We start from the raw sequence: 13,792 nt of genomic DNA on the forward strand, positions 1-13,792 counted from the left end.
AAAAAAAGTTTAAGCTCAATGGTATGAATAATCATGGGAAAGATTGTCAAACTCTCAACCAGAAATTGTAAGAAACTGATAAGTTAAACCTATAGATGTGATCGAGAAGGAAACGCTCCATGGTATTTAAGTGTTGTAAACGGGTGGTATTGGAAATAGGTGAGATTAGATTTTAAGACTTCTTTTAGATTTTAGATATTAAATTTTAATTGTCACGTGTACTCATCTAAAGGTGAACAGGAGTAGAGTAAAAAGTGCATAATTTCACCACACCTGGTACCTTCTTAGGTATAAAAAAAAGCTTAGGTACAAAGTAGTAGGAGAAATGAGAGTTAAAAAGTTAAGCATTATTTCATATAATAGTAGAAAATAAAGAAATAGATTATAATTTACATTAAAGTCTTTTGTAGTTTAAACTGGGAAAATAAAGGAATAAGCTAAAGGTTCAACAGTCTTTGACGAGTCCTCCACATATCTTACTCTGCTCCCTGTGCTGTGTGTTTTGAAATGTTTCAGATTATGTTGTAATTAAATAGCTTGAATTACTCTATTTCGATTTCTTTCGAGCAGTTAATAAATCAACCTGCAGCGTCATGCACTTGTGTTTTCATGAAAGGCTACCTTGTTAAAATAAGAACAAAATATAATCTATCAAACGAGATTTCTGCCTGAGATGTGACTTGTCTAGTAGTAACATCAGCTGGATCATAACAAGTTTTTGGATGTTGCGCCACAAGGATCAATGCTGGGTCCAGCTGACGTTTCGGGACTAGACACTTCATCAGAGAGGGGGATGGGGTGAGGATTAAATAGGGAGAGAGGGGGAGGCGGACCGAAGATGGAGAGAAAAGAAGATAGGTGGAGAGGAGAGTATAGGTGGGGAGGTAGGGAGGGGATAGGTCAGTCCAGGGAAGACGGACAGGTCAAGGAGGTCGGATGAGGTTAGTAGGTAGGAGATGGAGGTGCGGCTTGGGGTGGGAGGAAGGGATGGGTGAGAGGAAGAACAGGTTAGGGAGGCAGAGACAGGTTGGGCTAGTTTTGGGATGCAGTGGGTGGAGGGGAAGAGCTGGGCTGGTAGTGTGGTGCAGTGGGGGGAGGGGACGAACTGGGCTGGTTTTGGGATGTGGTGGGGGAAGAGGAGATTTTGAAGCTGGTGAAGTCCACATTGACACCATTGGGCTGCAGGGTTCCCAAGCAGAATATGAGTTGCTGTTCCTGCAACCTTCGGGTGGCATCATTGTGGCACTGCAGGAGGCCCATGATGGACATGTCATCTAAAGAATGGGAGGGGGAGTGGAAATGGTTTGCGACTGGGAGGTGCAGTTGTTTATTTCGAACCGAGCGGAGGTGTTCTGCAAAGCGGTCCCCAAGCCTCCACTTGGTTTCCCCAATGTAGACGAAGCCACACCAGGTACAGTGGATGCAGTATACCACATTGGCAGATGTGCAGGTGAACCTCTGCTTAATATGGAAAGTCATCTTGGGGTCTGGGATAGGGGTGAGGGAGGAGGTGTGGGGACAAGTGTAGCATTTCCTGCGGTTGCAGGGGAAGGTGCCGGGTGTGGTGGGGTTGGAGGGCAGTGTGGAGCGAACAAGGGAGTCACGGAGAGAGTGGTCTCTCCGGAAAGCAGACAGGGGTGGGGATGGAAAAAGGTCTTGGGTGGTGGGGTCAGATTGTAGATGGCGGAAGTGTCGGAGGATGATGCGTTGTATCCGGAGGCTGGTGGGGTGGTGTGTGAGAACGAGGGGGATCCTCTTTGGGCAGTTGTGGCGGGGGCGGGGTGTGAGGGATGTGTTGCGGGAAATACGGGAGACGAGGTCAAGGGCGTTCTCGACCACTGTGGGGGGAAAGTAGCGGTCCTTGACGAACTTGGACATCTGGGATGTGCGGGAGTGGAATGCCTCATTGTGGGAGCAGATGCGGCGGAGGCGGAGGAATTGGGAATAGGGGATGGAATTTTTGCAGGAGTGTGGGTGGGAGGAGGTGTATTCTAGGTAGCTGTGGGAGTCGGTGGGCTTGAAATGGACATCAGTTACAAGCTGGTTGCCTGAGATGGAGACTGAGAGGTTCAGGAAGGTGAGGGATGTGCTGGAGATGGCCCAGGTGAACTGAAGGTTGGGGTGGAAGCTGTTGGTGAAGTGGATGAACTGTTCGTGCTCCCCTGGGGAGCACGAGGCAGCGCCAATACAGTCATCAATGTAGCGGAAGAAGAACGGGCAGCCCTCCGCTCCAACCCCAACCTCACCATCAAACCCACTGACAAGGGAGGCGCAGTGGTAGTATGGCGCACTGACCTCTACATCGCCGAGGCCAAACGCCAACTCTCCGACACCACCTCCTACCGCCACCTCTATCATGACCCCACACCCGAGCACCAAACCATCATCTCCAACACCATCCATGACCTCATCACCTCAGGGGACCTCCCACCCACAGCCTCCAATCTCATTGCTCCCCAACCCCGCACGGCCCGTTTCTAACTCCTTCCCAAAATCCACAAACCTGCCTGCCCTGGTCGACCCATCATCTCAGCCTGCTCCTGCCCCACCGAACTCATCTCCACCTATCTGGACTCCATTTTCTCCCCTTTGGTCCAGGAACTCCCCACCTACGCCCGTGACACCACCCATGCCCTCCACCTCCTCCAGGACTTCCAATTCCCTGGCCCCCAACACCTCATTTTCACCATGGATGTCCAGTCCCTATACACCTGTATTCCGCACGCAGATGGCCTCAAGGCTCTCCGCTTCTTCCTGTCCCGCAGGCCCGACCAGCCCCCCTCCACCGACACCCTCATCCGCCTAGCCGAACTCGTCCTCACCCTCAACAACTTCTCTTTCGATTCCTCCCACTTCCTACAGACAAAGGTGGTGGCCATGGGCACCCGCATGGGCCCCAGCTATGCCTGCCTCTTTGTAGGTTACGTGGAACAGTCCCTCTTCCGCATCTACACAGGCCCCAAACCCCACCTCTTCCTCCGCTACATTGATGACTGTATCGGCGCCGCCTCTTGCTCCCCAGAGGAGCTCGAACAGTTCATCCACTTCACCAACACCTTCCACCCCAACTTTCAGTTCACCTGGGCCATCTCCCGCACATCCCTCACCTTCCTGGACCTCTCAGTCTCCATCTCAGGCAACCAGCTTGTAACTGATGTCCATTTCAAGCCCACCGACTCCCACAGCTACCTAGAATACACCTCCTCCCACCCACACTCCTGCAAAAATTCCATCCCCTATTCCCAATTCCTCCGCCTCCGCCGCATCTGCTCCCACGATGAGGCATTCCACTCCCGCACATCCCAGATATCAAGTTCGTCAAGGACCGCAACTTTCCTCCCACAGTGGTCGAGAACGCCCTTGACCGCGTCTTCCGCATTTCCTGCAACACATCCCTCACACCCCGCCCCCGCCACAACTGCCCAAAGTGGATCCCCCTCGTTCTCACACACCACCCCACCAGCCTCTGGATACAACGCATCATCCTCCGACACTTCCGCCATCTACAATCTGACCCCACCACCCAAGGTATTTTTCCATCCCCACCCCTGTCTGCTTTCTGGAGAGACCACTCTCTCCGTGACTCCCTTGTTTGCTCCACACTGCCCTCCAACCCCACCACACCCGGCACCTTCCCCTGCAACCGCAGGAAATGCTACACTTGTCCCCACACCTCCTCCCTCACCCCGATCCTAGGCCCCAAGCTGACTTTCCACATTAAGCAGAGGTTCACCTGCACATCTGCCAATGTGGTATACTGCATCCACTGTACCTGGTGTGGCTTCGTCTACATCGGGGAAACCAAGTGGAGGCTTGGGGACCGCTTTGCAGAACACCTCCGCTCGGTTCGAAATAAACAACTGCACCTCCCAGTCGCAAACCATTTCCACTCCCCCTCCCATTCTTTAGATGACATGTCCATCATAGGCCTCCTGCAGTGCCACAATGATGCCACCCGAAGGTTGCAGGAACAGCAACTCATATTCCGCCTGGGAACCCTGCAGCCATATGGTATCAATGTGGACTTCACCAGCTTCAAAATCTCCCCTTCCCCTACTGCATCCCTAAACCAGCCCAGTTCATCCCCTCCCCGCACTGCACCACACAACCAGCCCAGCTCTTCCCCCCCACCCACTGCATCCCAAAACCAGTCCAACCTGTCTCTGCCTCCCTAACCGGTTCTTCCTCTCACCCGTCCCTTCCTCCCACCCCAAGCCGCACCCCCAGCTACCTACTAACCTCATCCCACCTCCTTGACCTGTCCGTCTTCCCTGGACTGACCTATCCTCTCCCTACCTCCCCACCTACACTCTCTCCACCTATCTTCTTTACTCTCCATCTTCGGTCCGCCTCCCCCTCTCTCCCTATTTATTCCAGTTCCCTCTCCCCATCCCCCTCTCTGATGAAGGGTCTAGGCCCGAAACGTCAGCTTTTGTGCTCCTGAGATGCTGCTTGGCCTGCTGTGTTCATCCAGCCTCACATTTTATTATCTTGGATCTCCAGCATCTGCAGTTCCCATTATCTCTGAAGATGTTTGACATGTTTGCTTTTGTTAGTTTGTACAATGCGTATATAAAATCTTTCGTAAAATCATGAGGGACATGGATAGGATGAATAGCCAAGGTCTTTTCCACATGGTAGAACAGTCCACAACTAGAGGACACATATTTAAGATGAGAGTGGAAAAGTTTAAAAGGCAACTTTTTCACACAGAAGGCAATGCATTGTAAGGAATGAGCTGCCGGAGGAAGTGGTAGAGGCTGGTACAGTTAAAACATTTAAAAGGCATCTCTATGGGTATATGAACAGGAAAGGTTTAGAGGGATAAGGGCCAAATGCTGGCAAATGAGACACTAGATTAATTTTAGATATTTGGTCAACATGAACCGAAGGGTCTGTTTCCATGCTGTACTGCTCTATGGCTCTAAGTGGGAGCTCTTGCTCGATTTGAAATGATTAGATTTAAGAGAAATCTGACATTCCTTTTAAAATAAAACAAAGAAATGCAATGCTGAAGATCTGAAACAAAGACAGAAATTGCTGGAGAAACTCAATTTGGATGGAAAGTCACTGTACTTGAAGCATTAACTCTGCTTTCTTCCCACAGATGCTGCTAGACCTGCTGAGTTTCTCCAGCAATATCTGTTTTCGTTTCATTTTAAAGTATTGAGTGATTATGAGCATAAAATGTCTGTGTTGTGGTGAAGTTTAGTGGATGGAATTTGAATGTTCCTTGATGTAAAGCATTTATTTAAAATATTTGACTGGAGATAAACTGAAAGAAATGGCAGATGCATTGAAGGTAAAAGTGAAAGCAGGATCTCACTAGATATAACTATCCAACATTTAGGATTGAAAGAAGGGAAGCTGAAATTGCAGTATTGCAGCTAGAATTAGCTGAGATACAGCTAGAAATGAAAAAAAAAACAATTTGACTTGGAGAAAGAAAAGAAAATTAAAAGCCTTGAGTTAAAGGTAAAACAGAGACTAAGGCAAAGCGAGAAAAGGGAAATACAAAAGGACATAGAGTTAAGAATATATGAAGTGAAAAGGAAGGAGATAAAAAGGGTAATGAAAATTGAGGAAAAAAACCAGAGGGAAATGGAATTTTAAAAAGCTTGAATTTCGAAGACATAGGGAACATAGAGAATGTGATTTGGCTGAAGAAAAGCTCAGAGTAAAGATAAGAGATGGTGGCAATCTCTCAGAGAATTATTCTGATTCTGATGAGGGATTTGGTTCAACTTGGAATCTTAATGCAGTGCCTAAATTTACTCTGGAGTTTAAAGGGTTTCTTTTTAACCCTATGCGAAAAGGCAGCTGGACAGATGAAGTGACGGAAGAATGTTTTAATATTAATGTTGCAGAGTGTTTTGACAGGTACAGCTATGAGTGTGTACGCTAGTTTGTCAGAAGAACAGGCTGCAGACTGCAAACCTGTCAAAGAGGTAACACTCAATGCTTATAGGCTGTTGCCTGTAGCTAATCAATTGAAGTTTGGGACTACAAGAAACAAGACAAATCAGACATTTGTAGAATTTGCTAGGGTTTAGTACTCTAGATCACAAACGCTACAGAACATTTTCGAGAATATTGGGGAAATTATGGTCATGAAAGAATTCAGAAACAGCATTCCTGCAAAATAAAAAATAACTTATTTGATATGTGTATTAAATATTCAAGATCAGAGAAGTAGCAGTTCTGGCAGATACATATGATATCTCACACAAACAGTTACAGATTGAGAGACGGTCATTTAGAAATCTCCAAAGGAAATGGAGAGATAGAAAAATCTGAAAATGGAAGAGATACTGGATTTAGAGAACAGATCGAAGTGCACCAAAATGACAAAGGCAGAGGTTAGAACTACAAAACGATGTGAGGAAACTTTGCTGAGGTCATTTTTAGTGGGTAATGAAAATGCCTCTTAAAATAGATTTTAATTCTTCTTTCCGAGGAGTTGCTGTGTTTTATATAAGACTATAAGACATAGGAGTGGAAGTAAGACCATTCGACCCATCTGGTGCACTCTGCCATTTAATCATGGCTGATGGGCATTTCAACTCCACTTACCCACATATATATACATGTGTGAGTATACACATACAATTTATGTTAACAGTACTTTTGAGTTGGAATGTGATATGTGTGTTTTGGTCCCTGTCAGTGAGGAGATTTAAGGATTAGCTTACAAGCATGTCCAAAGCCATGATTATTATAAGCTGGTAAGAGACAGAGAGTGCTCCTGGAGTGATAATGGGAGCTTGTATGGACAGCTACAAACACTGAAAAACATTAGCTTGCTTTCAGTCTTGAAGAATTAGGAATTGTTACATTTTTCCTTAAGGGAGAAACCCATTTATTAGAAGGTTTTTGAGGTCGGTTCACGAAAATTCTGGTTGTAGTTAAATGTAAGAACAGATTTTCCTGGAGAAAGCAGTTAATTCAGAACAGTTGGAAACTAGGTTACCCCAGTGACACTGTTTGCGTTTAAAATTCCAGACCAAAAGTGTTTTGCTAGAACACAAAAGGCATTGTTTAAAGCTAAAAGGTTTAAGCTCAGTTGTGTGATTGATCGAGGAAAAGGCTACGAAGCTCTGAAAAGCAGGAATTGAAAGAAACAGTGATGTCAGACCCGTGGATGTGATGGAGAAGGGAGCACTCTGGTTCATGTGTAGAATGCACTGCCAGAGGAAGAGGTGGATGTAGATACAGTTAAAACATTTCAAAGGCATGTGGACAGGCACATGAAGAGGAAAGGTTTAGAGGGGTATGGGCCAAATGCACTGTGGTGGAGCTAGTTTAGTTGGGGAACACTGTCAGCATGGATTGATTATACCGAAGAGTCTGTTTCCATGCTATCTGACCCTATGACTCTATTTGAATCCCGTAATGTGATAGTGTTTGGATAGATGAGGTGGCGTGTACTTTTACTATGTTTTTGAAATCTTAAAAATGTACCATGTGAATAGTTTGGTTTATTCTGTTATCCCAGTGTTTTGTGTAAAAAAAATCCCCTGTTTCATTATTAAATCCAAATCTGCAGCATTGTGTGCTTGTTTTTTTTCATGAGAGACCACCTTGTTAAATAAAAGCAGAATATTCAAAATAGGGTCCACCAGCTTCAAAATCTCCCTGACCCCAGCCTCATTCCATGTCCAACCCTCCCTGTCAATCCTGCCTCCTTGACCTGAAAAGCCCTGTCCATCTGTGTTCTGAGGAAGGGTCACCGGACCCAAAACGTTAACTCAGATTTCTTATTCACAGATGCTGCCAGACCTGCTCAGCTTTTCCAGCAACTTCTGTTTTTGTTCTTGATTTACAGTATCACAGCTCTTTTGTGTTTACACCCTGTCCATCTTCCTTCTCACCTATCTGCCCCACACTTCCAATGACTAATTTCTACTACCCCCTACCTGCATCCAATATCACCATCCCACCTACCTTCACCCAGCCCAGCCCCCTCCTTCTATTTATTTCTGAGCTCCCTTCCCGCGCCGCAATCCCGATGAAGGGTCCCGACCCGAAATGCCGATTTTCCAGCTCCTCTGATGCTGCCTGACCTGCTGTGTTTCTCCAGCTCCACACTGTATTGACTCTGACTTCTGACATCTGCAGTTCTTACTATCTCCAATGGTCTACCAAGGCAGATTTCTGTCTGGGATCTGACTTATCCAATAGGAACACCAGTTGGGATCATAATAACATGTTCAGAAATATTGCACCTTCATTGAATAAGATTTGTTTTTGTTAAAAAACCACAAATTGTGTTTAATAAGAAACCTGTTGGATAGAGCATTTTTAAAATTGTAGCAGGAAAACATGTTTTTATTTTTAATTGTGAATGTTGGAGTGGTCATTTCACAGTGCCTTTCTCTGCTGTTAGAGTAATTTTGCAAGTTGTCATTACCTGGACAACACTGATTTGATTTCCCTCAGTGATCATTAGACCATAAGGCCATAACACAAAGGAGCAGAATTAGGCCATTTGGCCCATCGAATCTGCTCCACCATTCAATCATCATTTCATCATTGATACGTTGCTCAACCACATTCTCCTGCCTTCTCCCTGTAACCCTGAATTCCCTGAACAATCAAGAGCCTATCTTTCTCTGTTTTAAGTAAATCAATAACTCGGCCTTCAAAGACCTCAATGACATTGAATTCCACAGATTCACCACCCTCTGTCTGAAGAAATTTCTCCTCATTTCAGTTCTAAAAGATTGTCCCTGTGCCCCTGGATCCCCATCTCTCATTCTAGTGGAAACATGTTCTCCACATGCGCACTGTCCAGGCATCTCTGTCTGCTCTAAGTTTCAACCAGGTCCCCACCTCATCCTCTCTAACTCCATCAAGCACAGACCCAGATTCCTCAACTGCTCCTCTTACGGCATGCTGTTCATCCTTGGGATCATTCTTGTATGCCTCCTCTGGACCCCTCCAATGCCAGCACATCCTTCGTTAGATATGGGTCCAAAACTGCTCCCAATATTTGAAATGCTTCTGACCAGAGCCTTACACAGCCTCAGCAATATATATATCTCTGCTCTTGTATTTTAGCCCTCTCAAAATGGAGGCTGACAATGCAATTGCCTTCCTCACTGTCAACTGAACTGGAATGTCAACCTTGAGAGAATCCTGAACTAAGACTCCCAAGTCTCTTCTGTTCTTCAGATTTCAAAAGCCTTTTCCCATTTAGAAATTAGCCAATGCCTCTATTCTTCCAGTAAAGTGCAAAATCTCACAGTCTCCTACATTGTATTCCATCTTCCACTTCTTTGCCCACTCTCCTATCTGCTGACTGACAAAAACTCACAAACTGGTTAAAACCATTCATGCTGTACCTCCTTGTCTCACAGTGGTTAGCACTGATGGCTCACAGCGCCAGGGACCCAGGTTCGATTCCAGCCTCAAGCAACTGTCTGTGTGGAGTTTGCACATTCTCCCCGTGTCTGAGTTGGTTTCCTCTGGGTGCTCCGGTGTCTTCCCACAGTCCAAAGATGTGCAGGTTGGGTTGATTGGCCATGCTAAATTACCCATAGTGTTCAGGGACATTCAGACCGGGTGGATTAATCATGGGAAATACAGGGTTACGGGGATAAGGTAAGAGACTGGGTCTAGGTGGGATGCTCTTCGGAGGGTCAGTTTAAACATGTTGGGTCAAATGGCCTGCTTCCACACAGTAGGGATTTTATGATTCTCTGATGATTCTAATGATTTGTTCAACTTTCCTACTACTTATCTTCTATCTCAGTGTTCCGGAGCTCTCAGTGGACAAGAGATGGACAACACAGGAAATCAGTAACTAGTTCCTGTAACAAATGCTTTCTGTGGAATGGTTGGTTGTAAGCTACCTTAGCAAGCATGGTCCTTGCCAAACAGTTTCAGGACATTTCAGGGCACCTGTGCCTTGGCATCTCGGTACAAAAACCATTGTGTACCTGTAGAAATACTGTACATTACCGAGAAGTGTCTCCTCGACAGGCTAAGACCTGGTGGAATCATTGCTGTAAATTCAGCAAACGAGGAAGTGATCATTTCCTTTCACCAAGTAAAATGAACAGAGTTCAACACAAATGGCCCAATTTCTGATCAATCTCCCTTGAATGAAGTGATCATGTAGCCAAGCCAGATGGTGCAGGAGGTTTCCCTCACGTACAGGTGAACAGAGACTGTGATTCTCTGCTCAACGTGACGGAGGCGAGGGAAAACGGAAGAAGACAACTGAGACCTGGAGATAACACGGTGTGGAGCTGGATGAACACAGCAGGCCAGGCAGCATCAGAGGAACAGGAAAGCTGACGTTTCGGGTCTGGACCCTTCTTCAGAAACAGGATTTTCCCGAAGAAGGTCCTGATTTGAAACGTCAGCTTTCCTGCTCCTCTGATGCTGCCTGGCCTGCTGTGTTCGTCCAGCTGTACACCTTGTTATCTCAGATTCTCCAGCATCGGCAGTTCTACTATCTCTAAATGAGAGCTGGATTTGTGTGCTCAGCTATTCAGGCTTGACACAGGAAGCAAAGTCTGTATTTATCTGTTAATTACTGCCTAAGGTCATTCATTGTTGTACTTAATAAACATACCTGACATGGTAGCAAATCATGTCATTGAAATTATTTGACAGATACAGACATAAATTAGGGCAGATATTCCCGACAAACCAAATCCCTTACAATGTCTAGAAATATTTCCCAATTTCAGCTCTGAAAGATTTGGCTCCAGCTCCTAAACTGTGCTCCCTGGTGGCGGAATCCCCAAATCGCAGTCTGGCAGAATGGAAGACAACACTTCCTCTCCAACCCCATCTCGATCCAAAATACCCTGTTCAAGTGTTGCAAGAATATAATGTCCCTTTGAACTGTATGTAATTAACCTTAGGGTCACACTGACTCTGTGTCATTAGTTTTTCCTGTTTTGACATCCCTACTTTTGGAAAAATAGTGTTTGTCACATCCACCGAACAGCCAATGATGCAGTTTTGAAGTATGATCTCTGTTATAAAGTAGGAACCCGTACCCAGCAAGCTCCCACAACTCACTATATCATAATGGCTCTGTACCAATTGATCTGGTAACCAGGGAGTGTTCCCTTGCTATTTTTAACCCATGTAATGCCATGGGATCTTTTACATCTGCCAGATCAGGGAGCCTTGGTTTAATATCTCACCTGAGAGATGTCAGCTCTGACAGTGCAGCACAGCCCTGGAGTGGAAGTATCCACGTTCCATGCTGGAGTCCTGGAGTGGGGATTGAACCTAGGAACTCGAGACTGTGACAGCCATGGCTGACACAAGAGCAGAGTGACGTTTACTATCAAATACTGGAACTAGCCAAAACTGCTGAAAGACCTTGAACTGAAAGAATATTTTTATGTGGTCACATTGAAGCATGTGGCTAGAGTCCTGAGTCATTAAAACAGACCTTTTGTTGTACGAATATTGGGAATTGGTCACCTTGATCATTGGTTCTAGTTTGAGCACAGAGTAGGTTCACAATGAGGGGAGACAATGGCCAGCAGTATTATTGCTAGACTTTTAAACCAGAGACAAAGGTAATGTTCTGGGACCTGGGCTTTAAATCTTACCATGGCAGATGGTAGAATTTGGATTCAAAAGTAACCTGGAAATAAGATACTGATGATGATAATCATGAATCCACTGCCATTTGTCAGAAAAAGCACCATCTGGCTCACAGATGCCCTTCAGGGAAAAAAACTTGCCATCCTCACCTACATGGGCCTCCAGACCCACAGCAATGTGATTGACTCTTAAAATGCCCCCTGGGCAATTGGGGATGGGCAGTAAACACTGGCCTCATCCAATGAATGAATATAACAAGAATGATGCTGATTCCGTAGGGAATCTACATTGGTGGTGTGCAATCCGGTCAGCTAGAATTCTCCTCATTATTCTTCTGTAAATAGATCAAAATATTGTTGAAGATTCCTTCTGAAGTCAAATAATTATTTTTCATGTCCTGTATAAAGAATGGAAATACTCCAAAAAGTAATCCTAAGAGCTGCTGGTATAGAATGTATATTATTGAACATTGTAGGAGAAATTCTACAAAGTAAATTCTACTAATTAAGAATTAATGTTCATTTGTTTAGAAGGTTGGGAGTGATTTCTGCTATGAATTAGATATGAAGACGTTCAATAGATTTTCTGATTAATTACACGAAACAGATCAGAAAATGAGTGAAGATGCCTATGCCCAGTCAGCATCTGTTCCCATTGTTGCCAGCTACATTAATTACAGCAACATTAACCTCCTTATTGTCAAATTCAGACATTTGCCTACCTTCCTCAGTTGATCAGAAGACCTTGTGCCAAGTGTTGTGACGTAATGAGTTACACAGTGCACCTACTGTTTTTGCAGTAACAGGTCAGGATATTTCAGAGGCAGCTCAGTATCCTACTACCTCCCCGGCAATAACTTGTAAACAGGATCTTGATCAGGAGACAGACTGATCTGGAGTTGTGCCACTTTCTGCAATGCCATCTGCTGTTAGCATGTACCAAATGATTTTTGCCAATGGGTTTATCAAGACTGTCAGATATTCCTCCTCTGCCTCCTACCTGACAGATTCCTGTCCAAAAATAGCAGGAGAACCAGCCTTACACCACTCCTGCTCCACCTGTACTCGGGGCATCAGAATTGGTAATGGTGTGTTCCACATTCCATTACTTTCTCTCATCAGGGTCCTGGCTCCAAGTGTATCAATTAGACACAGAATCTGTCCATGCACGTTTGTTACACAGATACTCTTTGCAAGTACTGAAACGTACACTGAATGCATTAATGGCCTTGAGCCCACATATCCCAAAACGTGATAATTTACCTTTAACTGGCTACGTCCCTTCAAAAATACTAAACAGCCCTCCTAAAGTACCCATGTTGAAACTCGGTACGTTTTAGGATCTCGCAGCATCTGATTCTACCTGACCAGGTGAGATGGTCTTGCTAACAATGTCACACTGGTCAACAAACATTTGCTGGAAGTGCAACAGGAAAATGCCCTCCTATGATTCTCTTATTATGAGTATGCTTAAATGCTTATGTTTAATTTGTAGCCTTGAACATATTCAGACAGGAGATAGGACAGCTCAAGCGCCCCCCCGCCCCGCCTCAGTTTTAAACTCTCTCTAGACCAGATTAATTCCCAGCTTTGACCACCACCTCCTTCCCTCCACATTGTGAATCAATTTAACACCTAATCCACATTATATTGTCTTAACAAACCAGTAATTATCACAGCAAAATATTTTGATCAACACTAAAACTCCCCAAGGAAATGAAACAACATTGTCACAAACCCCACCACACCCAGCTCTGAGCACGAGAATTGGTCCTGAAGCATTGAGCATCTCCCTTCATTGAGGATTATACTGGAATCTGCAAGATTGTTTTCACTCCTCACTCATCAATTATAGTCTCACACAGAATCAATCTTCAATGGAATGGATTTTTCACAGAGACTGAAATCTGTAAAACAGACTTTTAAAAAAAAACAAATGCCTTGCTCACTGGATCTGCAATGAACTGGAGATGCTGGTAGACAGGTCTCTTCGACATGAATGGTTCGGGTCATAAATAAATGTGGGTCTTTGGGTATTGATGCCAGAAAAGGGAAGTCTCTCCTGTATTGTAAACCATCGCCTGATACAATCATCAGAAAGAGAACAGCATCGAAACATTGTGATCAGGAACTTACACTGCACTGGGAATTGTTAACATTGCATGGTAATGAAGTTTTAATCAATACTTCAACAAAGAGTCAAAAACATAAAGGCA

Source organism: Stegostoma tigrinum, chromosome 28 (assembly GCF_030684315.1).
Source record: "Stegostoma tigrinum isolate sSteTig4 chromosome 28, sSteTig4.hap1, whole genome shotgun sequence".
NCBI classification, from domain to species: domain Eukaryota; kingdom Metazoa; phylum Chordata; class Chondrichthyes; order Orectolobiformes; family Stegostomatidae; genus Stegostoma; species Stegostoma tigrinum.